A 25,579-nucleotide genomic window follows, 5' to 3' on the forward strand; every position below is an offset into this window, starting at 1 on the left:
TATGCCAGAATTATAAAAGAATTCTTGATAGTTACAGATATTTCATTTTTTTTCGAAAAAAATGCTGGAATGAAATGTTTTACGTACCAGGTTTTTCTCTTTTCCGTCTTGCTATATAAGGGCTTTCACCCATGTAGGGGCCGCTTCGCGGCCCAGGTGCCCAATAAAATCAAAACACTAGGACTAGTAATCATACTTACCTGGCCCTGGGGATGCCTTAATCAACAAGGAGGCTCCTCCGAGCAGAGACCTCTCATTGCACTGAGAGGGGTTGACGCTCGCCACATTCACAAATTGTGATTGCTTGGGGTGCATAATTTTTGGTAGTTGGGACTGCGTTCGCGCTGTCCCTATATTAAACAAAGAGGAAGTAAAAGGTAAACTAAGTTAATTAACGGTGTATTCCGCTGAATCATATAGTATCGAAATTATTTTAATTTCCGCATCATCACTAAGGATTTATGAAATTTTCAAAGACTGAATATTTATTCGATACGCTCACCGTTTTGTGAAAAATGATCTTAACTCTAAATCTTCAAAACAATAAACGTTATAGTTCCCAAAATTTATAATAAATATGTAAATTTGTTCAGCTACCAGTCATATATTAAGTTAATTGTTATTTAGTTTTTCATGAATTTCAAGTAATCATACTTACCTGGCACTGGGGATGCCTTAATCAACAAGGAGGCTCCTCCGAGCAGAGACCTCTCATTGCACTGAGAGGGGTTGATGCTCGCCACATTCACAAATTGTGATTGCTTGGGGTGCATAATTTTTGGTAGTTGGGACTGCGTTCGCGCTGTCCCTATATTAAACAAAGAGGAAGTAAGAGGTAAACTAAGTTAATTAACGGTGTATTCCGCTGAATCATATAGTATCGAAATTATTTTAATTTCCGCATCATCACTAAGGATTTATGAAATTTTCAAAGACTGAATATTTATTCGATACGCTCACCGTTTTGTGAAAAATGATCTTAACTCTAAATCTTCAAAACAATAAACGTTATAGTTCCCAAAATTTATAATTAATATGTAAATTTGTTCAGCTACCGGTCATATATTAAGTTAATTGTTATTTAGTTTTTTATGAATTTCAAGTGATCATAATTACCTGGCACTGGGGATGCCTTAATCAACAAGGAGGCACCTCCGAGCAGAGACCTCTCATTGCACTGAGAGGGGTTAACGCTCGCCACATTCACAAATTGTGATTGCTTGGGATGCATAATTTTTGGTAGTTGGGACTGCGTTCGCGCTGTCCCTATATTAAACAAAGAGGAAGTAAAAGGTAAACTAAGTTAATTAACGGTGTATTCCGGTGAAGCATATAGTATCGAAATTATTTTAATTTCCGCATCATCACTAAGGATTTATGAAATTTTCAAAGACTGAATATTTATTCAATACGCTCACCGTTTTGTGAAAAATGATCTTAACTCTAAATCTTCAAAATAATCAAAGTTAACAATAAACGTTATAGTTCCCAAAATTTATAATAAATATGTAAATTTGTTCAGCTACCGGTCATATATTAAGTTAATTGTTATTTAGTTTTTTATGAATTTCAAGTGATCATACTTACCTGGCACTGGGGATGCCTTAATCAACAAGGAGGCTCCCCCGAGCAGAGACCTCTCATTGCACTGAGAGGGGTTAACGCTCGCCACATTCACAAATTGTGATTGCTTGGGATGCATAATTTTTGGTAGTTGGGACTGCGTTCGCGCTGTCCCTATATTAAACAAAGAGGAAGTAAAAGGTAAACTAAGTTAATTAACGGTGTATTCCGGTGAAGCATATAGTATCGAAATTATTTTAATTTCCGCATCATCACTAAGGATTTATGAAATTTTCAAAGACTGAATATTTATTCAATACGCTCACCGTTTTGTGAAAAATGATCCTGACTCTAAATCTTCAAAATAATGAAAGTTAACAATAAACGTTATAGTTCCCAAAATTTATAATAAATATGTAAATTTGTTCAGCTACCGGTCATATATTAAGTTAATTGTTATTTAGTTTTTCATGAATTTCAAGTAATCATACTTACCTGGCACTGGGGATGCCTTAATCAACAAGAAGGCTCCCCCGAGCAGTGACCTCTCATTGCACTGAGAGGGGTTAACGCTCGCCACATTCACAAATTGTGATTGCTTGGGGTGCATAATTTTTGGTATTTGGGACTGCGTTCGCGCTGTCCCTATATTAAACAAAGAGGAAGTAAAAGGTAAACTAAGTTAATTAACGGTGTATTCCGCTGAATCATATAGTATCGAAATTATTTTAATTTCCGCATCATCACTAAGGATTTATGAAATTTTCAAAGACTGAATATTTATTCAATACGCTCACCGTTTTGTGAAAAATGATCTTAACTCTAAATCTTCAAAATAATAAAAGTTAACAATGAACGTTATAGTTCCCAAAATTTATAATAAATATGTAAATTTGTTCAGCTACCGGTCATATATTAAGTTAATTGTTATTTAGTTTTTCATGAATTTCAAGTAATCATACTTACCCATCAATTATGCCTTTCATTTTTCAAAAATCAATTACTGTACATATCAAATCATGTTTTATCTTTATTTTTAATTTAAGTATACAATCAATATTTCTAGTGTTAAGTCAATTTGTCATATTAAATTTCATTGTTTTATTATTTCACAAGCAAACGGCTTAATTTTTTTTTTATGGTTACCACAATGTATTCGAATGAACTTCAATGTATGTCACAATTAAATATGTGCTAGTTAAAATATAGAAATTTAATTAGTGAAATATGTATCAATTTATGTTATTATTTATTTATGTCAACTTATGTATATATATGTCAAATTATGTTTATATTTATATATATCAACTTAGATTCGATGAATCAGATATTCAAATGTTATATTTACTCAAGAAAAGTGCTTGTTTTTCTATTAGCTACCACATCGACTGCTAAATTCAAAATGTTATTACTATAAATTTTCTGTAAATTTCTAGATGTATGGGATAGGGGCCGCTAAGTGGCCCAGGTGCCCAATTTTTGTAAATAAAGTAAGTAAGTAAGTAATCATACTTACCTGGCACTGGGGATGCCTTAATCAACAAGGAGGCTCCCCCGAGCAGTGACCTCTCATTGCACTGAGAGGGGTTAACGCTCGCCACATTCACAAATTGTGATTGCTTGGGGTAAACGTTATAGTTCCCAATAAACGTTACTACCAAAAACAATAAACGTTATAGTTCCCAAAATTTATAATAAATATGTAAATTTGTTCAGCTACCGGTCATATATTAAGTTAATTGTTATTTAGTTTTTTATGAATTTCAAGTAATCATACTTACCTGGTACTGGGGATGCCTTAATCAACAAGGAGGCTCCTCCGAGCAGAGACTTCTCATTGCACTGAGAGGGGTTGACGCTCGCCACATTCACAAATTGTGATTGCTTGGGGTGCATAATTTTTGGTAGTTGGGACTGCGTTCGCGCTGTCCCTATATTAAACAAAGAGGAAGTAAAAGGTAAACTAAGTTAATTAACGGTGTATTCCGCTGAATCATATAGTATCGAAATTATTTTAATTTCCGCATCATCACTAAGGATTTATGAAATTTTCAAAGACTGAATATTTATTCGATACGCTCACCGTTTTGTGAAAAATGATCTTAACTCTAAATCTTCAAAACAATAAACGTTATAGTTCCCAAAATTTATAATAAATACGTAAATTTGTTCAGCTACCGGTCATATATTAAGTTAATTGTTATTTAGTTTTTTATGAATTTCAAGTGATCATACTTACCTGGCACTGGGGATGCCTTAATCAACAAGGAGGCTCCCCCGAGCAGAGACCTCTCATTGCACTGAGAGGGGTTGACGCTCGCCACATTCACAAATTGTGATTGCTTGGGGTGCATAATTTTTGGTAGTTGGGACTGCGTTCGCGCTGTCCCTATATTAAACAAAGAGGAAGTAAAAGGTAAACTAAGTTATTTAACGGTGTATTCCGCTGAAGCATATAGTATCGAAATTATTTTAATTTCCGCATCATCACTAAGGATTTATGAAATTTTCAAAGACTGAATATTTATTCAATACGCTCACCGTTTTGTGAAAAATGATCCTGACTCTAAATCTTCAAAATAATGAAAGTTAACAATAAACGTTATAGTTCCCAAAATTTATAATAAATATGTAAATTTGTTCAGCTACCGGTCATATATTAAGTTAATTGTTATTTAGTTTTTCATGAATTTCAATCATACTTACCTGGCACTGGGGATGCCTTAATCAACAAGGAGGCTCCTCCGAGCAGAGACCTCTCATTGCACTGAGAGGGGTTGACGCTCGCCACATTCACAAATTGTGATTGCTTGGGGTGCGTAATTTTTGGTAGTTGGGACTGCGTTCGCGCTGTCCCTATATTAAACAAAGAGGAAGTAAAAGGTAAACTAAGTTAATTAACGGTGTATTCCGCTGAATCATATAGTATCGAAATTATTTTAATTTCCGCATCATCACTAAGGATTTATGAAATTTTCAAAGACTGAATATTTATTCGATACGCTCACCGTTTTGTGAAAAATGATCTTAACTCTAAATCTTCAAAATAATAAAAGTTAACAATAAACGTTATAGTTCCCAAAATTTATAATAAATATGTAAATTTTTTCAGCTACCAGTCATATATTAAGTTAATTGTTATTTAGTTTTTTATGAATTTCAAGTAATCATACTTACTTGGCACTGGGGATGCCTTAATCAACAAGGAGGCTCCTCCGAGCAGAGCCCTCTCATTGCACTGTGAGAGGTTGACGCTCGCCACATTCACAAATTGTGATTGCTTGGGGTGCATAATTTTTGGTAGTTGGGACTGCGTTCGCGCTGTCCCTATATTAAACAAAGAGGAAGTAAAAGGTAAACTAAGTTAATTAACGGTGTTTTCCGCTGAAGCATATAGTATCGAAATTATTTCAATTTCCGCATCATCACTAAGGATTTATGATATTTTCAAAGACTGAATATTTATTCAATACGCTCACCGCTTTGTGAAAAATGATCTTAACTCTGAATTTGTTAGTTAGCCCGAATATTGGATATGATAATGAAAAGTAAGGCCTACTTTCTGTCCAAAGCTTTTTCCAATTGTGACCAGCATATGATTTGATTAATATTGCGCTTGATACGATCAGAATTTCATCTTTCTCCAAAACAAAATTCAAAAGGTAAAAACTGTTGTCATTTTAAAAACTGCGAATGTTCTATTTCTTGTAACTTCCGACAAAGACATAAAAAATATGTTATGGAGAATCTGTCAATCATAAGGATGGCAACACCGTCAATCGGTGAACTCATTTTCTTTTGCTTGTAATCTTTTCAGTCAATTTACTCCGATTATTCTTTGATGTTGTTTTTAAGCTGTTGAAAACTATAAGATATTAATTTTTTGGAAAATCAAGATTGAATTTTAGGTAAATCACATTGAGTAAAGTTTATCATTATTATACGTTACTGAAAGTAGGTGTTACTTATGAACCTGTAATTACAATCAACAAAATGTGTAGTACGATTTTATTAAGTCAGTTCAGTTGCTTTTGTCTACCCATTAGGCGCATATGTCCCTTTTTGGAAATATCTCCTTTTTTCATAGAAATTTAAATAAGGTAACTTACTTCATTCTTAGCATTAAGGCCTTTATTTCACAAAATTAAAATCGTTCAGGCCCTTATAAATGAAATAAAAACGTGAAATATGAAGTTGGCTGCTAGGTTGCCATATTATTGCTTGTAAGCTAAACGAAGAAAAAATTTAACTATTATTATTTATCTAATCTTATTCCATTAATCTAATAAAAGTGGTAGCAAGGTTAAGGATATACGATGGAAGCCCCGTTTACTATTACACTATAAATGTATTAAATCATATAGTTTGAATAATTTATTTCAAGCAAAAATTATTGAGTAATTTTAAGCAAATAAGGACGTAAAAATAAACTTGATCGAATTGGAATCGATAAATAAAAAATACATTTTTAAACAACTTTGAGTAGGACGGAAACGTTAACTTAATTGAAATAGCTGTCCTAGTTACTATTTCATTTGATTCCTGGTGCTAGGGGACATTCCATTTTCACATTCGACTTTTGAAATTTCAGTTGTAAATGGAATTTTTTTATATCTTTAAAAAATTTTATTAAGGTTATCAGTAAAAAAAAATTCTACTTCATTGATTTCTTTTATGAAGTTATTATTTTTTCGATGTCAGAATCTTGCGTAAAACTAATTTAATATCGCGAAAAGTAATTAAATATACTGAATTACTAAAGGAAATATCCCAAGAAATTGAATCGAAAAGATAAAAACTTCATTGATTTAAAAAATAATAAATGATTATAAAAGTGGACATTTTTTGAGAGTCAAATAATTAACGTCACTAGTCATTCACACGAGTCTCGAGAATGGGTTATTCTTGAAAGCTCTAAGCATGTCGACTTTTATTTCCCTTTTCGTACTATTCGAAGCCAATGAGGTTTTTTATCATCAATTATACTGTTTTACATTTGAATCTTGATCATGATTTTAATAAGGATTTTATGCAAAGTAAACATATGCATTTTAATATTTTAACAGGATTCATGCGGTCTTTAAAAAAGAAAGAGAACCGTAGCTTTAATTATGTAACTACGAAGTTATTTTTAACTTTAAAATTGAATAATTTTGAGACCAGATATTTTGTGTTAAGGAAATGGAATAAATTGTCCTGTAAGCTTTTGTGCCACCACTTCAGTATCTTTAGAACCTTACGAACTCTGTTTAAAAGGAGAGTATTGTATCAGATATAATAAAACAAAGAAACCATAGTAGCGGTATTTGGTGATAAATGCAGCTTACCGTAATTGAAGACAAATGATTATGCAGACAGATTATTAGACAAAGATTCTTATTTCATGGGGATTTTGTGAAAATAAGTTTCAGAATGCATGGAAACATCAGGATGCTATTTGTAAGTCATCTTCATCCAAGTAAAACCAAGTAACATAAATATTTGGCATAATGAAGCGATTTTTCAAACAATGGATCATACAATGTGCAACATATTATTTCAATATGTTATTCTTAAGCATTATATATTTCAATGCTCTTAAAATGCCATCTAACATTCAGAAATTCCTTCGGTTATAGAAAAAAAAAAGAAATATCGTAAATTATATAAGACCCTGTGAAAGTGCATTAGAAATAAAATGCAATCTACATTTTTTTCAGGCGCTGTTTTTTGTTTCATTAAACTTTCTTGCACATAGAAGACTCGATCAAAGCTGCAAAATAGATTATTCCTTAAATTTCGTATATAGTTAAAATAAGTTATGCAATTTTGATTTTATATACTATATATATATATATATATATATATATATATATATATATATATATATATATATATTGCATATTTTACAGGGCGCAAAATAAAAAACGGAACACCCAGAATAACTTTTGATCTAATTATCGGAACTTTATGCTCTAAGACTCATTCTTATTGGTTCGAGGGGATATATAATGCTAATTAATTAGCCATAATGGCCTCAACTATATTAATTAATTAGCCATAATGGCATCAACTATACTAATTAATTAGCGAAGATGATATTTTAACTTTCGAAATTATACACAAAAACGTACTTTCTCTGAATAAACATACCTTTTTTTCAACGGATTCGGATTTCTGACCCCAAAAATATAGGGGGTAGTTGCAATATGAGAAATATGGTCCCAATAATTTGGTCAGGAGAGCCGCCCAAAGTTTGGACCCCTTAATGTAAATTTTACTTTTTGCGTATTTCGCTATATCTCGAAAACTTTTTAAGCGAATTGCAAAAATTTTGCAGTCAATTATAAAATTCTTTTGTCCAAAGTTAACTCCATGATAAACCTTTGTTAAATATTTTTTTATTTTTGTTATTTAATTTTTACTCTTACTTATTTATTAATGATCGTGAAAATTTTGAATTGTAAGATATAAAACTTTTTACATCATTTTTAAGAATATAACTTTACATGGCAAAATACAAAATTAAAGAAAAATTGGTCGAATATTTCCTGAGAAATCGAATTTTTGATATCTGATTTTTTTTAAACTTCAATTTTTCAGGAACTATTCAACAATTCTTTTATTTTGCCATGAAAATTTATATTCTTTAAAATGATGCAAAAAATGCTTACCTTACAATTCAAAACTTTTTCGACTAATAAAAAATAATGCAATAATAAAAATAAAAAATAATAAATATTTATTAAAAGTAAATTTTTTGCATAGAATTATCTTTAGATAAACGAATTTGATATTTGTGTTTAAAAAGTTTTCAATTCTCTTTTAAATTTCTTGTGATATGGCAAAATACGCAAAAAGTAAAATTAACATTAAAGTGTTCAAACAGTGAAGCGCTCTCCTGACCAAACTATTGGAACCATATTTTCCAGATTGTAGCTATTTCCTACATTTTGTGGGTGAAAAAAAGGTACAATAACTCAGAGAAAGTACATTTGCGTGTATGATTTCGTAACTTAAAATATTATCTGCACTAATTAGTTAGGATATTTGAGATCCCCCCCCCCCTCGAACCATTAAGATTGAATCCTAGAACGTGTAGTTCGTTTATTATAATTATTTTTTTTTTCTTTTTTTAGCATTGTACATTCTAAAACATGGTTTGGGAAACGTACAACAGTCTGCCTTTTCTTTATATGATTTAAATACAAATTTTAAATCATACAAAGAAAAACAACAGTACTTGTTATTTAATTTCAAAATACCATTATAAATTATACAATTTTAAGCATGCGCATTTAAACAAAACTAATTCAACTCGAACGCGACGTTTTTTGAGAATATACAGAATGAACGTTTAGCAACTGCTTTAGAAAAGTGAATCATCACTGAACTTTTTCAACCATCACAACTGGTGTGACGTGGTGGTGACTAAAGTTAATTTTGAAGGTCTTGAAATTTGCAACGACTCTAAAGAAAGTAAGTTTTTAGTGCTATTTGTTATTAGTTATAATTAAACGTATTTTATCAGAATTATTTTAAGTTTATTTGAGTTAAAATACTCTTACGCGTTCCTCTTTAAATTAAACGTCCGTTTGATAAATATATTCTAACTAGGATTAACAATTTGTTTTCTTTTTGACGAATTTGAAATCTTTTTATAACTTTTCTATCCCTTCTTGAGTATATCATTTTAGTAAACAGCCGGGTTCGTTGTATTCCTGATACGAAATTTTTTGCCCTAATTTTTAGTTTTTCGTCCTGATTTTTGTGTATGTTCAGAATAATCCAGCGTTTACGAATACAAGAGCGAGTTTTGAAATAAAAGATTTTAAGAATTGAAAGATTGGGATTTTTCGTCTGTCGAATTGCAATGAAAATATTGTTTTTCGTTATTTAAACTTTTCATTTTCTTTATTGCAAAATCAAACGTACTTTTAAATGTCCATTTATTGTAAATAATATTTATTTATTTAATTTTTTTAAATTTTTATTTATTTATTTATTTACTTATTTATTTTTAATTTATTTTTTTATTTCGAGATATTTGCGCACAGATTCTCGTGTATTACATTTCTTTGTTATTTGTTTATTTTCGTAATCCTTTATTTTAGATTATGTACGGTTTAGTTTTAAAGCAATTTATATTGTTGCGTGAAAATATTTATAGTTATTAATATTCTTTCAAATTTATTTAGATTTATTTCTATATTGAGGAATCTATTTCTGATATCAAGAAAATTCAGGCTCTGAGATTTTTCATTCTATCTCATGCCCGAAAGCGCACCATTTCTTAAATTCATTTTTTATCAACTTGTTCCTATCATTCATTTTAATTTTGAAATGTAGAGTGTTGCCAATGTTTTTTATTTTCAAGGTTGCGGTCAGTTAAAAAATATGCCACATGATTACAATATTTTTTCACCTCTTCGCTTCTTCTTCTTCTTAAATATAGTCCAGTACCCTACCTGGCCAAAAGTGTCCGGACACCCAGTGGTATGGACTTAAAGCGTCCTAATGCATTTATTAATATGATATTGGACACCCTTTGCCTCAATGACAGCTTGCTTTACGTCTGGGAAGAGTTTTCATCAGTTTTTGATGGGTGGTCATAGGAATTGACTTGCAGGCTTTCATCACAGCAGAAATGATTGCTTGCAGTGAGGAGGGTCAACTTAGCTGACTGCGAAATCAGGGCTCTAATTCATCCTAAGATGTTCTATGGGATTTAGACCTGGGCTCTGAGAAGGTTAGTCCAGTTTTTAAACACCCATTTCGTCAAACCACGTCTGTGCGAGCCTCGATGTGTGAATAGAGTAGTTATCCTGATGGAAGAGAAATAGGCAGAAATATTACCATACAGTTGGGAGTGCAGCATTGTCCAGAATGTCCACATCTCAGAATTCATGGTTCCAACCACAAGAACTAACGGACCCAAGCCAAACCACAAGAAACATCCCCACACCATTTTACTTCCACCACTGTAACAACCGGGTGTCCAGATACTTTTGGCCAGAGAGTTTATGCATGTATTGTACCGAAAAAAAAATGTACTGTTTGTGTGTATTGTACCAAAAAAATTAATATTAACTTGATTTTTTTTTAAAGTGTTGTCCTGACTTTTATTTGAACCATTACAAGAATATTTGAACCATTGCAAAATATTACTCTATAAATATTTACATTACTGTCCTACATTTTTTTTAAAATCGAAATTTGCTTTTCATATTCTGTGAATTCATTAATAAGTTGCGATACGTAACATTAAATAAAATAAAATATGAAGATAATTCCTATGAAATGTTTTTTAAAAATCTTTTAGAATTTTAACTCATTTTTAAATATTTGAAGTCAGTTATTAAAACTTTGTCGTGATGTATTACTATTGATATATTACTAAAATGAATGTGTTATAGATATATTTGTAGCATTTACTTATTTTTAAGGAAGATATTATTGATGTATTTAATTTTACGTTAACTTAAATACAAGTTCTCTGAAAATGTATTTAAATGTATTTTAATTATATATAAATAATGAGATGAAAAATATATTCTGTCATGAAAAATTTAACATATTTTCTTTTAATAATTTTTGTTCTAAATTTATTTTTCAGCTAATTTTTAAATGGCAAAATGATTAATTTGTAGTATTTTGTAGTTAAAAAATATAAATATTTTAGTTAAAATATTGGTATTAAATAATATTTATCAATATTAAGCGATATGATATATTTTCAGACAATTTAAAACCTGTTATTACGACATTGTTATTCATAATTACAGAAATTGTACAATCTGAAAAAAAATAAATTTTTTTTCAGAGAGATATATTGGAGTTTAGACAGTGTCATATCTTCAAATATATAAAAATATCTATTTTAAAAAACCTTTGATTTCAGGATATTTCAGAAACACTCAATGAATGTCATGCTCAGGATGACCTGGGGAGATTCACATCATTACTTTTAAATTAAATTGTGAAACTGTGGGGTAAATTGTGATTACTTCATTGTTTGTTTCTATTTTAATTTTAATTTTATTACGAGTCGCCACGCTCCAATCATCAATCTTTTATCTTCAACTAAAACTTTGCATTGAACAACTTCTCACAAAATACGTGTGTCTTTGTTTCTTTACGTGAATTATCACGCCAAGTAGAAGCTTTAGAAAAACATTGTCGAACATTTCAACTGAACTTTTAATTTTCTATCATAATCTTGATGTGTTTTTATAGTATACAATGTAATCAAATATTTTACTTATAACAAAGTTTATTATATTACTAATATGAAATAGTTTTGGTACCTCATTTCTCCCAAAGGCTGAATTCTAAGAACTACTCCCGCCAAACTGCAGATCTAGTTGGATGGAAATAATGAGAAAATCTATCATGCAATTTTTACTAAGTATTAGTAGTAAGTAAGTAAATTATGCTTTTAGAACCATTTAACACTAATGTAATCTATTATATATAATATATATAATATATATATTTATGAATTAATTATATGCTTTATATTTAAGCAATTTCCTAATTTTTTGTAATACTTGTCCTAGCATGGCTTTCAATAATGGACCAATATTATTTTCTATGTAGGACCGTTATAGACTTATAATGTTGGGTAAATATTGGAATGTCTAGTTTTTTTCATATTGCTTCTATATTGGCTTCAATAATGAAACTCACGATTCATTTCATTTCTATCTAGGTCCCTTATAGGTTTAAAATGTTGGGCGAATATTGGGATGCCTGGATTTTTTAATATGAATCCTAAAATGGCTTTAAATGTCCATTGTAGATCTACAATGGAATGGATCTACAACAGAAGAGGATTTGTATTCTTTTAATGCCATAGAAATAACAAAAACTATTCAAGCACACCATGAAATATGATTCAATAGAGGATACGACACCAACCAACCAACCAGATCTACAATATTGGGATGTCTATATTTCATAATATTAGTCTTAGATAGAAGTGAAACTTGTTCCAATATTGAAAGCCATTCTCGGACCAATATTAAAATATCTAAGCATCCCTATATTGGTGCCTCGGTGCATGCTCTTATAAGACCCATATCGAGTCAATTTTGAACACAACTGGGGCCAAGGTAAAATTGTTGCTTGCATTGTTTTGTGTTTGTTATTTTACTAGGCTTTCAAAAGCGCTGAATAGAGTTACTTATTTTTGGCGTAATTATTTTTATTTATTATTATTTTTATTAGGATGACTATATTTAAAGGACATGATCAGGTTGCTTAGCTTTAACTTATTGTCAAACTCTTTTAAAGAACTACAGAACTGATATATTAAAAGCCATTTTTAATTTAGTTGAGTATTGGTTTCTAAGCATTATTTTACGTAAAGTATTTCCATAGCAGTTTGATGTGTGCCAGAAGGCGAAATGCCGCATTGCTTCCATACAAGCAGGTGGTCTCCACTTGCAATTATTCTCTTTGAAACTACACGAGCATAGAATTTTAAGTAAACGTTCAAAAAATAGGTGTCTCAATGACATTCATTCTGTGAAGGCTATAATTAGCACGTTTACAAACATCAGAAAAAATATTTTAAATCTGTTATAATTCGTTAATAGGAAGTGCTAATTAGAAACTATATGCATTAAAACAGTTTATAACGTTTGTACATTTAATAAGAATAAATTAGATTTTGATCAAATTGCTCCTAATATATTTTTAAATAAGCCATATGAAATAAATAAGGATAATGTACTTTATTATAAATATTAATGACAAAATGCACGAACTTCGAACGAAATCGATCGAATCTTAAGAAATCTTAAGAAATCAAATTTTAAATTTACGATTTATTTAACATTTGATAATTGAGAAACTATTTCATCGATTTCGTTCAAAATTTCGATTTCGTGTCCAAGAAAATTTATTGTGTCTGTACACGTTAATATTTGGCCCTCGAACTATTAAAATTAAGTATGTCCGATCATGAGATCAAAAGTTATCCAAGGCTTTTTATTTTGCACTCTGTACAACTCGAAAAATTTGGCATCAATTAAAATACTATTAATGTATCCAAAACTCCTAGCACAGAAATTTTGCTTGACTCATTGCCAAGAAAAATTAAAATTAATTTAAATAGGATACTTTTAGACTAAAATATGCTTCAAATGACTTGCCTCTTTGAAATAAAGAAAATATGCAAAAAACCATTCAAATGCAGGTAATGATGCGGCTAATATATGTCCCCACACTATGAAAAAAACAACAAGGAAATTGAATTCAGGAAGTTTCAAATGCTGAATATCCAAAAAAGTCATGCTGCCCTTGTCCTAGGTTATTAAGGTAAGGATTGTTCTTGTTTTCCAGTGGCGTCATCTATGGCCAAAAAGTCAACTTCCGCCACACCCATATGTCTCACCCGTGGCGGGCCCATTTACATATCCATTCATTCATCTACAGATCGTAATTTTGACGTGAACAAGAGAACGATCAATCTTCAATTCAGTACCACCAGAGGTATAATTTGTTACGGGAACATGGAGGACTTTGTGACCCAACAGATTTAGCGTGCACCAGTCACCATTTACTACACGGGAATCTTTGGCAGGCTGGATTCAAACTCCAAACAAGTTATGAGAATTTGTTTACATTTTGATATTTTTAACATTTGAAACTTAATGCTTACTCTAGGTTTAATCACTTTTCTGTCAATTACTATTGTAGATTAAACTTTTTTTTCGAATGGCGGGCACTGAAATTTATTCGTTTCGCCTTAGAAGATGCCAGAGTTGTTACTCAATTCGCTTTTACCCAGTGGGCACCTGTAAACCAAAGTCACGGATGCGAGTAACATTGCCCACGCCACACTGCCACAAACCCGTTCATAGAGTGGGCCACATTCACTCATCACACACAACAGAGGACAACACAAGAGAGAGAAACATCCATGCCCAGAGCGGGATTCGAACCCGCGGCCATTGGCTTCGCAGTCAGGCGTGCCTACCGCTCGGCCACCTGGCCGGCTTAGATTAAACTAAATATTGGAAATTACACCAAGAAGTGAAGCTGCAAAAAATCCTTCAGTGCTGTGAAAATACATATTTTATTATTGCCTTTAATACAATAATAAAGAGACCTATAAAAATGATACAAATATATGACTTTTCTTTCCACTTTCAAAAGACTGTAGACTATAAACAAATAACAACATCAAATAAATAACAGCAGAACTGTTCTAGACAGTTTGGTTTTACTAGATTATTTCTACTTTTATAATATTTAGAAAACGCTCTTTTGAGTCATTTTTGGGCATTTCAAATTTATTCAAACAATTTTTAAAAAAAATTCTTTTTCCATTCAGTTTTCTAAAATTCATTTAATAATTAGGCACGCATCATTACATTTAATTAATGAATCTGAAAAAAATAATCAGAATAGTGTTTTTTCGGGTTATCGAACAAAAACAAATTATAACTTTCGTTTTTTCCCTCATAATTTATTTGAAAAGGCACGTGATTTTTTGTCATTACTTCTTTTAAATTATTTTTAATTTTAACACTATAAGAGATATTTTTTTACACGAACTAACTCTACAATTAATATAAAGTGGAAAAAAATTCGAAACACACTTTAATAGGAGTGGTCGATTGCATAATTCTTTTCGACGAACCGCAAATATTGTTTTTGTGTAAGGAATTTTAAATCAACCACTTAAAATTTTGAAAAAAAACCTTCATTCTGGACCACAATTCTTCATCATGAAAATAAATTTAGATTAAAAATCAATCACTTTAAAAGTAATATGAGAAAATTACAAATGAAAGTGCGTTCTTTAGTTGAAACTAAAGAGAGGCGTTTTCTGTACATTCCATGTTTTCGTAAAAGTTAAATTCTCATAGAATAATTAATATTGCTTTTTTGTTACATTTCTATTGATTTTAAAATTATTTCTCTTTCTATTTTACTTCTAATTGCTAAATACTATATGTACTAATTTTTCAGCTATTGTGTAATTATGATAGCTTTGATAAACTGAGCCTGATTTCAGACTTATTATAAACAATTATTTTAAATAAAACTGGAGCAATACTTTGCATTTTCCAGGATAGCCTTCAAACTCTATTGGATAAACTGATTTCATTTTTACTGTAATTTAACATCTTTTTTATAATGGAACCATTTGCAGTAAAAATGCAATAAAAATGTTCAAATTTTTTCGGTTCATTATGTTTCAAAAATAGGTTAACTTCCATTCGAAACCATTTGCAGATCATTGTGTTACCAAGACAGGTAAACTTCTCTTAGAAATCATTTGCAGTTAAAAGTACATTCAGACGTTTTAATTGCACATCATTGCATTTCAAAAACAGATTAACTTCTCTCAGAAATTATTTGCAGTTTAATGTGCAATCAAAAGTTTTAATAGCAGAATCATTAGGCTTCAAAAGTTTTGCCAGTTGTAAATTAAAGGCTATTAATTTTTATAACCATAAAAATTTTATTGTAAAAACATGAAAGTTAACTATCATATTTCAACATAATTTTAAATATATTTCAGAACATCATTGAAATTATTAAATGAATTGGGAGGAACTTCAGAAACAGATTGGATTTCTTTCTTTCAACTGTTTTTAGATCGATTTTTTGCAAATCTGAGGAAATGTAGATCGATATGAATCACGCTATGGGTGACTTAGTAAGAATCCCATTCATTTATTTGAATTTCGGTATTTAGTTCATTTTTTTGTCGATGGAATTGCGATTAATGAAATTTTGAACGTAAATCTTATTTTGAGTAACGATAAAGTGTCCCATGGAACCAAAAAGAAAATTGAAGGGTTAAATACCTCTGAGTGTTACTCTAGGTATGTGCCTCCAAGTATTTTTTTTTCTTTTTGTTAAATTGATGTCAGAAATGTGTAAAAAAAGTCTTTTATGTGAAGTGTTTCCAAGCGTGGAAAGGAGTGGGATGATATATTTAAAAAATATAACAAGAAAGATCCCATAAGATTTCCCCTTCAAACAGATTGCTTGATAGTCGAGGCGTTTTCAAAAGACACCGTAAGGAATAAGGGAGGTTTTTGAAAATAAGGGGCACCTGAGTATTGTACTATTGAGGGGGAGGGCCAAAAGAATGCTTGCACAGGTTAAAAAAAAACCATCGCAAGAAAAAGATAAGGGGCTTTGATAAAAGATGTAGATTTTTCTTTTTTTTTTATTCTTCCTTATTTTTTTTAGCGGCAAAGAAAAGTCGAAAACCAGCATTCAGATTGAAGAAAAGTTATTGGTCGTCAAATTCTTTGAAGAAGTCCAACCAAATAACTGTGACGCAAATCTAAAAATATTGGAATAATCCGGCATTGAAAAGTTATATCAACGATGGAACAATGAATCATTCTTTCTTTTGTATTTTTCGAAGCCAACTGTGCAACATCACACTACTTCTACTGCGATTTTTGTCAACTTTTGATCAAAAAGTGTCTTGTGACACAATTCAAAGGATGTCAAAGCTGTCGTCAGCGAGCTTTTTATTCAGGACATAGCTCAAAATGCGTGTTTAGGGAAATGGACACAATTCAAAATGTGTGTTTAAGATAATGCACTTAATTTTGTTTTTCACATTTTTGAATTGAAATCTTTCCCTTTTCTAAAAAAATAAACTAACTGATCTAAATAAAATCGCAATGTGATGCCTACTCTACTTAGTACCTACAGTTTTCCAAAATTTAAATTTTTAAATTAAAATTTTCATTGTTTTTAAAGATAATAAAAGCCTCGTAAAAGAACTGAAAAGATTTAAGTCCTTTTTACAATACGTTTATAATACATTGACGAATTTAGAATTTTAAAATCGCTTAGAAACTGAAAAGATGGCTGAAAAGTTACGCTTATAATGAGCCCGAAGTCAGTAGTGATATTGCTTTCTCGTTTATTTTGGGTAGGTTGAACATAGTAAAGGTCATTTTCATGGATACGCATAGTGTCCAGTCTGTTAAATTCATGTCCAAATCGACGATTTATAGTTTGATCAGTATGATATAATAATGCATAGATTGCTTCAGTTTTATTCAGTTTTTTCTTAGAATGAATTCCTGCACTTTAAAGCTCCTCTATTTTATGTTACAACTAAAATTTGGATTCTCTAAAAATCCTATTTTTTACCGGTCCTATAAGGCTTTATGACTTGAGGATTATTTAATTTAAAAAGTTGAAGAGCTTATTGGATGAGTAGCTATAATCAGGTTAAGAAAAATAAAGTGGTATCCAAATAATTTCATTATAAATTTAGATGAATTAATTCTTTGCCTTATTTTATTTACCAAATTTAAAATGAAAATCATGTAAGCATACTCAAAATTAATGAGAATGCGATGTAGTTAAATTAAAATAAATGTAGTTAAATTCTGTTAAATTAAACACATCCATAGTTATGCAACAACTTTATCTTAATTTCCCTGATTAATCCCCTAAAATGTCATTTATATCCCTTAGGAACTTTAATTATTGTACAAAAAAAAACAAAAAAAAAAAAAAAAAAAAACAAGTTCTGGAGAAATATTTAAGTTTAAAAAATAATTTTCATGCAATCTTTTTAGCAATACCCGGTAGCAGAAACAAAGTTTTAAAGTTAGTGCCTTTTGTAAATGGTTTGTAAAACTGTGAATCTTCTTTGGTGGGCATAAATGATATTTTAAATTTCATTCAAGATATTATGCATATAGATTTAACTTAATGAGGAATTCTGGGTATTCCGCATTTATCATCCATAACGTGTATTTTAAGAATCCTTCACAAAAGGAAAAGCATGCTGGGGTGTAAAATAATATTTAAGCATTTAAAAAAACTAAAACGTTATCAAAACCTGTATATCCTTTGTATTTCTTTTTGATTAGGATTCTAAAAATAAAGGAGTATCTAAGGATATTTTACTTGTTTTAAAATCTGAGCTTCTTTTGAACAGGTATAAAGCGACTGTTTCGAAGCATGGTTTCCGAAGAGAGTAAAATCATGAAAATATAATTTTATTTTTAAATTTCAAATCAATATCTGCTTACATATTTACCGAAATTTTTTCTATTTCTAATGAAATGGACCTAAAATTTTATGTATTTTGGAGGGAAACAGAATATTAACTTAAATATAATAAACATTTTAAGTTTAAAATTCAAAAATGAAAAGTAACTGTCAAAAATTATTTATGAGTTGCATCATTTAGGTCTCCTGATATCAACAAAAAATCCTTTACCTAACACGGACCTGAATTTAATTGGCAACCTAACCTAAACTTAAAGGGAAAATTCAAATAATACGTATTTGTTAATGAAAAAAAAAGTTTTCATGCAGGTTTCAGAAGATCCTACATTTCCAATTCGAAAATAATTTATTTTTAGGGTTATTTAACATTATAAAATTTGCATTTTTGAGCTTAAAGACTAATTTTTTTCTTCCATTTATGCTATTTTTTTAAATTAATTTTCCTTTTTGAATAGAAAAAAAAATGAAATATTAGACTCATTTCTTGCGATATAAATATTTTTCTACTTGACTGAAATGTTTTTTGGTAACATTTGAGCACAGTTTATCAATTTGAAATTTTTGAATTTCGAAGAAAAAATACGTTTTTCGTGATACAAACATTATATTTGCAATTATATGTGAAAAGAATAAAATACAAGTAATAAAAAACCTTTCGTGGTTACAGCTATTAATTCCAAGAATAAAATAAATAACTTTAACTTAGCTAAAATCTAAACAGAATTATTTTTTTTATTAAAATAACGTTATTGTATTTTTTGCATTGTAATCAATTACCAACAACAAAGGAAGGTATTTTTATTATTGTTGAAGAGTGACATTTCTAAAAGATAGTCAAATGTTTAAATAAAAATACAATGTACTTTACACCATTTATCCTCCCCGCACTTTTCTTGGTGCAGTCTTTGTAGAAAGGAGATTGGTATATAAAAGTACACAAAATAGCTGATATAATAGCTAACTTGCTACAGGTTGCCAGTAACATATCCACTTGCAATAGGTAAGTTTAGAGTCGTTTTTTTATCTTTCTTTGTTAAAGGAATTGTTGAGAAATTCCGAGAATAGTTGTGGGCCGATTAAGAATTTACTTCCATTTATTATCAAAATTTATTTGATGAAAATTAAAGGAAGGCAATGTCCATTATTTAATAATAAATTACAATCGAAATAAAAGAGAGTAATTTTGGAGGAGTGAATGTTAAAACATAGATCTATTTAATAACACGATATGTATTACGGCTTGAATATTTAAGCATTATCGGACCAATCAAGCGAGCAAAATTAACAGCCATGTTACGAAACAATCTGAAAATATAAAAATAGCTTTCAGTTATTTGCAGTGTTATAGGAATCACTCATTGACTGAATTTGTATTCAAGGAACATTTGAAAGAAAATGAGTTTTTTCACTCCCAGAAAAAAAAAATTGGATAAAATGTGATGCTTGAAATAAGCGTCTAGATGCGTATTAACAAGCCCTGGTTGTATTTTTGTTCAATTTTTACACTGAATAGACCTTGCGTCTGTTTTTTACTTCTGCGATGGAAGTCATTATATTGACTGAATCTACATTTATTTTCAATAGAAATTCACCTTAACTGATAAAGATATAAAGTTATTTTTGAGATTCCGCAACAAATATGTTAGTGTTTCATAGCAAACGATTTACCCTACTACTGTAAAATTACTAGTTTTACTGCTAATATACGTATTTAGCTTACAACTACTGATGTTAGAAGCAGAAAAAAAATTAAAATGGGATAATGAAAATCAAATAAAAATAGGACTATATAAAATTTTTTTGCAAGAAACAAAAGTTTTCACCCAAGTATTAAATTACAAGCAAACTTTTGTTCATCCTCAAAACAGAAATTATCTCATCTATTTAAATAAAGCATTAATGTGTATTCATTTTACAAACGAAAAAATTAAACAAAATTTCTTTACTTTAAATAAAGCTTCAGGCGAAAAAAAAAAGAAAAATTGTAACAAAAAATGTATCACTTGGCTTTGATATCATTACTTGAGATTGAAAAAGTTAACTAAAAGCAGAAACAATTCATTAAAAATTATCGTTAACTTGCAACTATTTATTTTTCTACTGCGATTTTTTTTAGCTTCTAATTGCCTTACAAAAACGTCTAAGGTATGAAAAAAAAATTATGCAATAATTTGTTTCGGAAACAACATTTAAAAGTTAAGTATGCACACATAAGGGTACTTGTCAACAGAGAACCTTATTTTATAGAGTATATCACGAAAATTCGATGACGAGAAAGATAAAAATTTCCCGGTGATAAAAAGCTGTTTTAATGGTCCCATACTTTAAAAATAAGTAATTTTAATCGAATTGAAAAGTATTTAAATTTCCCGAAAAAATTCTTACGTTTTATTTCAAAAATGAAGTCGTTTGAAATCTACATAATAATCTAACCAAAAATTGGGGTGAAAATTCATACAGATTTCTTTTGATTAAAATACATTTCATACAACTTTTTTCATTCTGAACTTAGCCTTTTTGCATTTGAAAACAAGAATTTATTTTTATTTATGATTTAGAAAAATCAAAAGATCTAAATAGTTTTGGCAAATATGTTTTTGGTAATTATGTGATTTTTTTTTTATCGAAAACACTTTTTATGATACACGCGATGAAACCTTTAAGTAAAAGCTTTATTTTATTCAGAATTAGTCACTGTTTTCGAAGAAAATCTTTTCTGAAACTATTTAGTGACTAAACCTACTTGACATATAAGACCTTGGCTAATAACTGCGTAAGGAAGAAAGATAGGAGTGCGTCATTTTCACTTCTTCGCAATCCTTCTTTTTATTTCTCACCTTCTAAATCTAGCAAATTAAACTGATTGAACGTGGGATTAAATGGTTGAAAAGATTTTAACTACTTCAAAACATCTTCCTATTGCGTTAGTAAAATAATTGGTATTTAGTAAGAACTTAACCAAAATCAATAGTATCATACAACATTGTATCATACAAATGTAACAATTAGTATCGGTGCCAATTTTTTTTTTTATAGCTGAAAGCTCAGTCAAATGTATTTTAGAGTTTAATAAATACTTGATTTGCTATACATAAATTTTGACGATTTTTAGTTCAAAATTGATGAAAATAATTTATACTCAACTCATCTTATTTCACCATTTTGTCCCCCTAACAAATAGTCGTGTCCATCGGTAACCAACCATAGATTTGTATAACACTTATGACGAGAATTCATGCACTTGACGAGCATATACAAACCTGTTATATGTTGATGCACCTGGTTTCTTTCTTCCGTTATGAGGGGGATGTTGAAAAAAGGACACAAAAGCAGCTTCTGTGTCGCCGCCTTCTTCAGGTATACTTCAACCAGATTTGAAAGCAAAGGAAGCAACTCCCTTAGATATTAAAGATTTAAATAGTTCACATGTATTTTTGAGGTTTTCAAGCTGAATAATTCATATAAAAATAAAAACTCTTTCGACAAGTGCATGTGTTGAGCGAAGAAAGATTTATAGAAAAATGTCGCTTTTAACAAACTTTAGTAAAGAAAAGCACCTCAATGACGAGAAAAATAGCAAAAATAAAAAAAATGTGTTTTTTTTTTAATAAATATATTGATAAAATTTTTAAGAAAAAACATTTTTCAATTAAAATAAAGCAAATGATAGTTATATTTTAAATTATACATATATTTATGCCGAGTGAAAAATCCGGCTCTTTATAAATGGCATTTTGCAATGCACTAGGCTAGTTGGAGAAGTCTACAGTATTTTATAATCTGCCAGATAATTTTAGGCTAATTACAATCAGGCACTATCATTAGGATAGTTGAGAAATCATTATATCTTTAGGCTAATTATGAAATGCGCGAAGAATTACTCAATCAGACTGAATTTACTTGAAGGGTTATTGCTATAAAAACCTTAGTAAGGTTATTTAAAATAAGCTTCACTATTCTGGGCTTAATTTAGCCCATAACAATTTTAATTTAACTCATTCACTGCTCAACAGCCTGTTTTGGATTTTTAAAAAGAATGGAGCAGCTCTAAGGCAAATTGGCAAAATAATTTTAGAATGGTGTAAAAATATTTATAATAATTATATAAAATCCCTTAGGAAAATTTGCCATAGAGAAGCCTATGGTAATCTATGGCAACCTATGGCTACCATAGAAATTTGTATGGCAAGATACCATACGCCTATGGTTACCATAGAGATTTGTATGGCACAACACCATAAGCCTATGGCTACCATAGAGATTTGTATGGCACAACCCCATAAGCCTATGGCTACCATAGAAATTTATATGGCAAGATACCATACGCCTATGGTTACCATAGAGATTTGTATGGCACAACCCCATAAGCCTATGGCTACCATAGAAATTTATATGGCAAGATACCATACGCCTATGGTTACCGTAGAGATTTGTATGGCAAAACCCCAAAAGCCTATGGCTGCCATAAAGATTTGTATGGCAGTATACCATAGACTAATGGTAACCATAAGGATTTGTATGGCACGTCACCATTGGCCTATGGCAACCACAGAAATTTGTATGGCAGTATACCATAGGCCAATGGTAACCTTAAAGATTTGTATGGCAGTATACCATAGAGAAAAGCTGATCTAGATCTCCACCAACGAAACAACAACTTCTATGGAGTCCTCAAAAACACCTTCTAAAAGAAATAAATATCCATTATTTCACCCCGAAGTTAATTAAATTCAACATGTAAACCCACAAGGCATTCCTGGTGAGTCTTTTCCGGCCTCCGGGTGGCCAATGTTTCCATTTTTGAGTGTTTAAAATCCGATGTTCCATTGATTTAGGCTTAGAGTATCAGACCGCCATATTAACGTGTCATCCACTACAAGTGGAATCATTCGCTAACTTTGGCTACTTATTTTAATATTTTTTCGATCTCATTCTTGGTCAAAAACATTTTATTGCAAACGCCTATGCAATTATCTATCTGAATTTATTAAGTTTTTTAATTTCCGGCTGTCTGGTACTTTTATCAGTGTTTACATTCACATTAGTTTTTTATTTTAATTCCACTTAGGTTCTTGCAATGCTTTTTTACATTATCTTACATATGTTAGGGCTTTATATTTATATTTTGTGTTAAATTTTTGCTTGCCATTAAATTGTTTTTTATCATGTCTTTGTGTTTTACTATTTTACAACTAATATTTCTTAAGTATCCACATATATTTGTACAATGTTCTGTTACATGTTTATACATAGCTTAGGGTCATCACTTAACTAGATTTGCTGGAATCCATCATAGGTTGACCATTGTTTTGCTTCAATATCATCAACTGGACAGTCCCCGGCCATATCATCTGCTGCTGTAACCAAAAATGCTTTTAACAATTTAATCTTTCCTTAAAATTACAACTTTTTCGTAATAGTGATTCCCTATACCCAATTAATTTTTATTTACTATCCCTGACCAAGTGTAAATTTGTCAATAACAATTATTAATTTTACCAATTTTAATCATATCTTAAACATGTTTCGTATTTACCAATGTTTCTATATTGTGTTCTCTTTTCTAAATGTGCTTATCACAACTCAACATAAATTTTCTGAGTTTTTTTATCCCTCATTAGTATGGGATCAATTAATTTAGCCTGTTTTCTATTCTTAGCTTTTCATAGTCTAATACCATCTTTTTTATAGATAAAATTTTGTTCACATGCCACCACTGGTTGCACCGTTACATATTCAGCTTTTGTCCCGCTTGATCTATTTTAAACTAATTTCGCTTCGACCACCGGCCCCACTCTTTATCTTTTGAGTTTTAATAGTATTTTATTGTTTTAGTAGTCTGTTTAATTTTTAGTTTAGTATCACATATCGAAATTTAAAGAATTTTCATACTCGCTCCGACCATCGGACCGTTATTTTGCTTCGCGTTCTTTTAGGTTCCTCTAATATCTGACGCTTATCTAACTAATTATGATACCAATCAATCAAATTAATGTTTTTTGTACTCGCTCCGACCTCCGGACCCACTTTCTATTTTCTTGTTTTTACAACTTTAACAAATATTAGTTGCCTGTACTCAATATATTTTGTTCCTAATCAACATAACCATTATTTTCCCCACTCGCTCTGACCACCGGACCCATTTTCTAGCGGTTAGTACTAACTGTTTGAAATTTATTTGAATAAGAGCCGCATACAAAAAGGATTCTGCAAGTAAATCAGGAGAAGTTTATCAAAGAAATTTAAAAAAAAGCTTTCTGGATATATATTTATTCCACAATTATTAAGTTTTGCATTTTTAATATTATCCATTGTGAAAGATTCTTGTAAGTAATTATTTTTTGACGTATGGTAAAATATCAACGAGAAATGTTGCCATAGCTGTATGGCAAAGGTGTACCATAACCTATGGAAAAATATTTCTTCATAAACTGTAGCACATCTTAGTTTTATGGCAAAAATTTGCGATATAAAAAAATGCCATAGGATATTCCTATGGGGTTTTGCCTATGGCAAAATTTTGCCATGCACTTATGGCAAAACTTTGCCATACAAAAAAATGCCATAGGATATTCCTATGGGGTTTTGCCTATGGCAAAATTTTGCCATTCAAAAAAATGCCATAGGATATTCCTATGGGGTTTTGCCTATGGCAAAATTCTGCCATTCAAAAAAATGCCATAAAATATTCCTATGGGGTTTTGCCTATGGCAAAAATTTGCCATACATGTATGGCAAAATTCTGCCATACGTATATGGCAAAATTTTTGCCATAGGCAAAACCCCATAGGAATATCCTATGGCATTTTTTTATGGCAAACCTATGGCAAATTTTCCTAAGGGATGGTAGACATAAAAGTCGTAATTTTTTAAATAAATGCATCAATATAGTTACCATTCTTTTTGAAAAAAGATTCCCAAAATATCGGCATCTGATGAAAAAATTCAGAGGGATTGTCATCCTCTTCTTTATTCTTCCAACCAAGATAGACAGTAATTGATTTCAATGAAAATGAAATAA

The 25,579-nt window shown here is 30.2% G+C and overlaps 9 non-coding genes and 1 pseudogene across 9 annotated transcripts; all 10 read left to right on the top strand.

The window, feature by feature from the left end:
- Positions 1-192: 192 nt before the first annotated feature.
- On the top strand, positions 193-354 carry LOC147800931 (U1 spliceosomal RNA). Its single transcript, XR_015431016.1, has one exon. It is a non-coding gene; the product is annotated as a U1 spliceosomal RNA (small nuclear RNA).
- Positions 355-650: 296 nt separating this feature from the next.
- Positions 651-812, top strand: LOC147800932 (U1 spliceosomal RNA). Its single transcript, XR_015431032.1, has one exon. It is a non-coding gene; the product is annotated as a U1 spliceosomal RNA (small nuclear RNA).
- Positions 813-1,108: 296 nt separating this feature from the next.
- On the top strand, positions 1,109-1,270 carry LOC147800933 (U1 spliceosomal RNA). The gene has a single exon (XR_015431017.1). It is a non-coding gene; the product is annotated as a U1 spliceosomal RNA (small nuclear RNA).
- Positions 1,271-1,579: 309 nt separating this feature from the next.
- LOC147800934 (U1 spliceosomal RNA) lies at positions 1,580-1,741 on the top strand. Its single transcript, XR_015431029.1, has one exon. It is a non-coding gene; the product is annotated as a U1 spliceosomal RNA (small nuclear RNA).
- Positions 1,742-2,050: 309 nt separating this feature from the next.
- LOC147800935 (U1 spliceosomal RNA) lies at positions 2,051-2,212 on the top strand. Its single transcript, XR_015431031.1, has one exon. It is a non-coding gene; the product is annotated as a U1 spliceosomal RNA (small nuclear RNA).
- Positions 2,213-3,071: 859 nt separating this feature from the next.
- Positions 3,072-3,209, top strand: LOC122270043 (U1 spliceosomal RNA; annotated as a pseudogene).
- A 127-nt stretch (positions 3,210-3,336) lies between these two features.
- Positions 3,337-3,498, top strand: LOC122270046 (U1 spliceosomal RNA). Its single transcript, XR_006225575.1, has one exon. It is a non-coding gene; the product is annotated as a U1 spliceosomal RNA (small nuclear RNA).
- Positions 3,499-3,794: 296 nt separating this feature from the next.
- On the top strand, positions 3,795-3,956 carry LOC147800936 (U1 spliceosomal RNA). Its single transcript, XR_015431015.1, has one exon. It is a non-coding gene; the product is annotated as a U1 spliceosomal RNA (small nuclear RNA).
- A 305-nt stretch (positions 3,957-4,261) lies between these two features.
- Positions 4,262-4,423, top strand: LOC122270044 (U1 spliceosomal RNA). The gene has a single exon (XR_006225573.2). It is a non-coding gene; the product is annotated as a U1 spliceosomal RNA (small nuclear RNA).
- Positions 4,424-4,732: 309 nt separating this feature from the next.
- On the top strand, positions 4,733-4,894 carry LOC122270045 (U1 spliceosomal RNA). The gene has a single exon (XR_006225574.1). It is a non-coding gene; the product is annotated as a U1 spliceosomal RNA (small nuclear RNA).
- Positions 4,895-25,579: the final 20,685 nt, after the last annotated feature.

This window comes from Parasteatoda tepidariorum, chromosome 12 (genome assembly GCF_982258835.1).
Source record: "Parasteatoda tepidariorum strain Cologne lab strain chromosome 12, Ptep-v5.0, whole genome shotgun sequence".
Taxonomy (NCBI): Eukaryota; Metazoa; Arthropoda; class Arachnida; order Araneae; family Theridiidae; genus Parasteatoda; species Parasteatoda tepidariorum.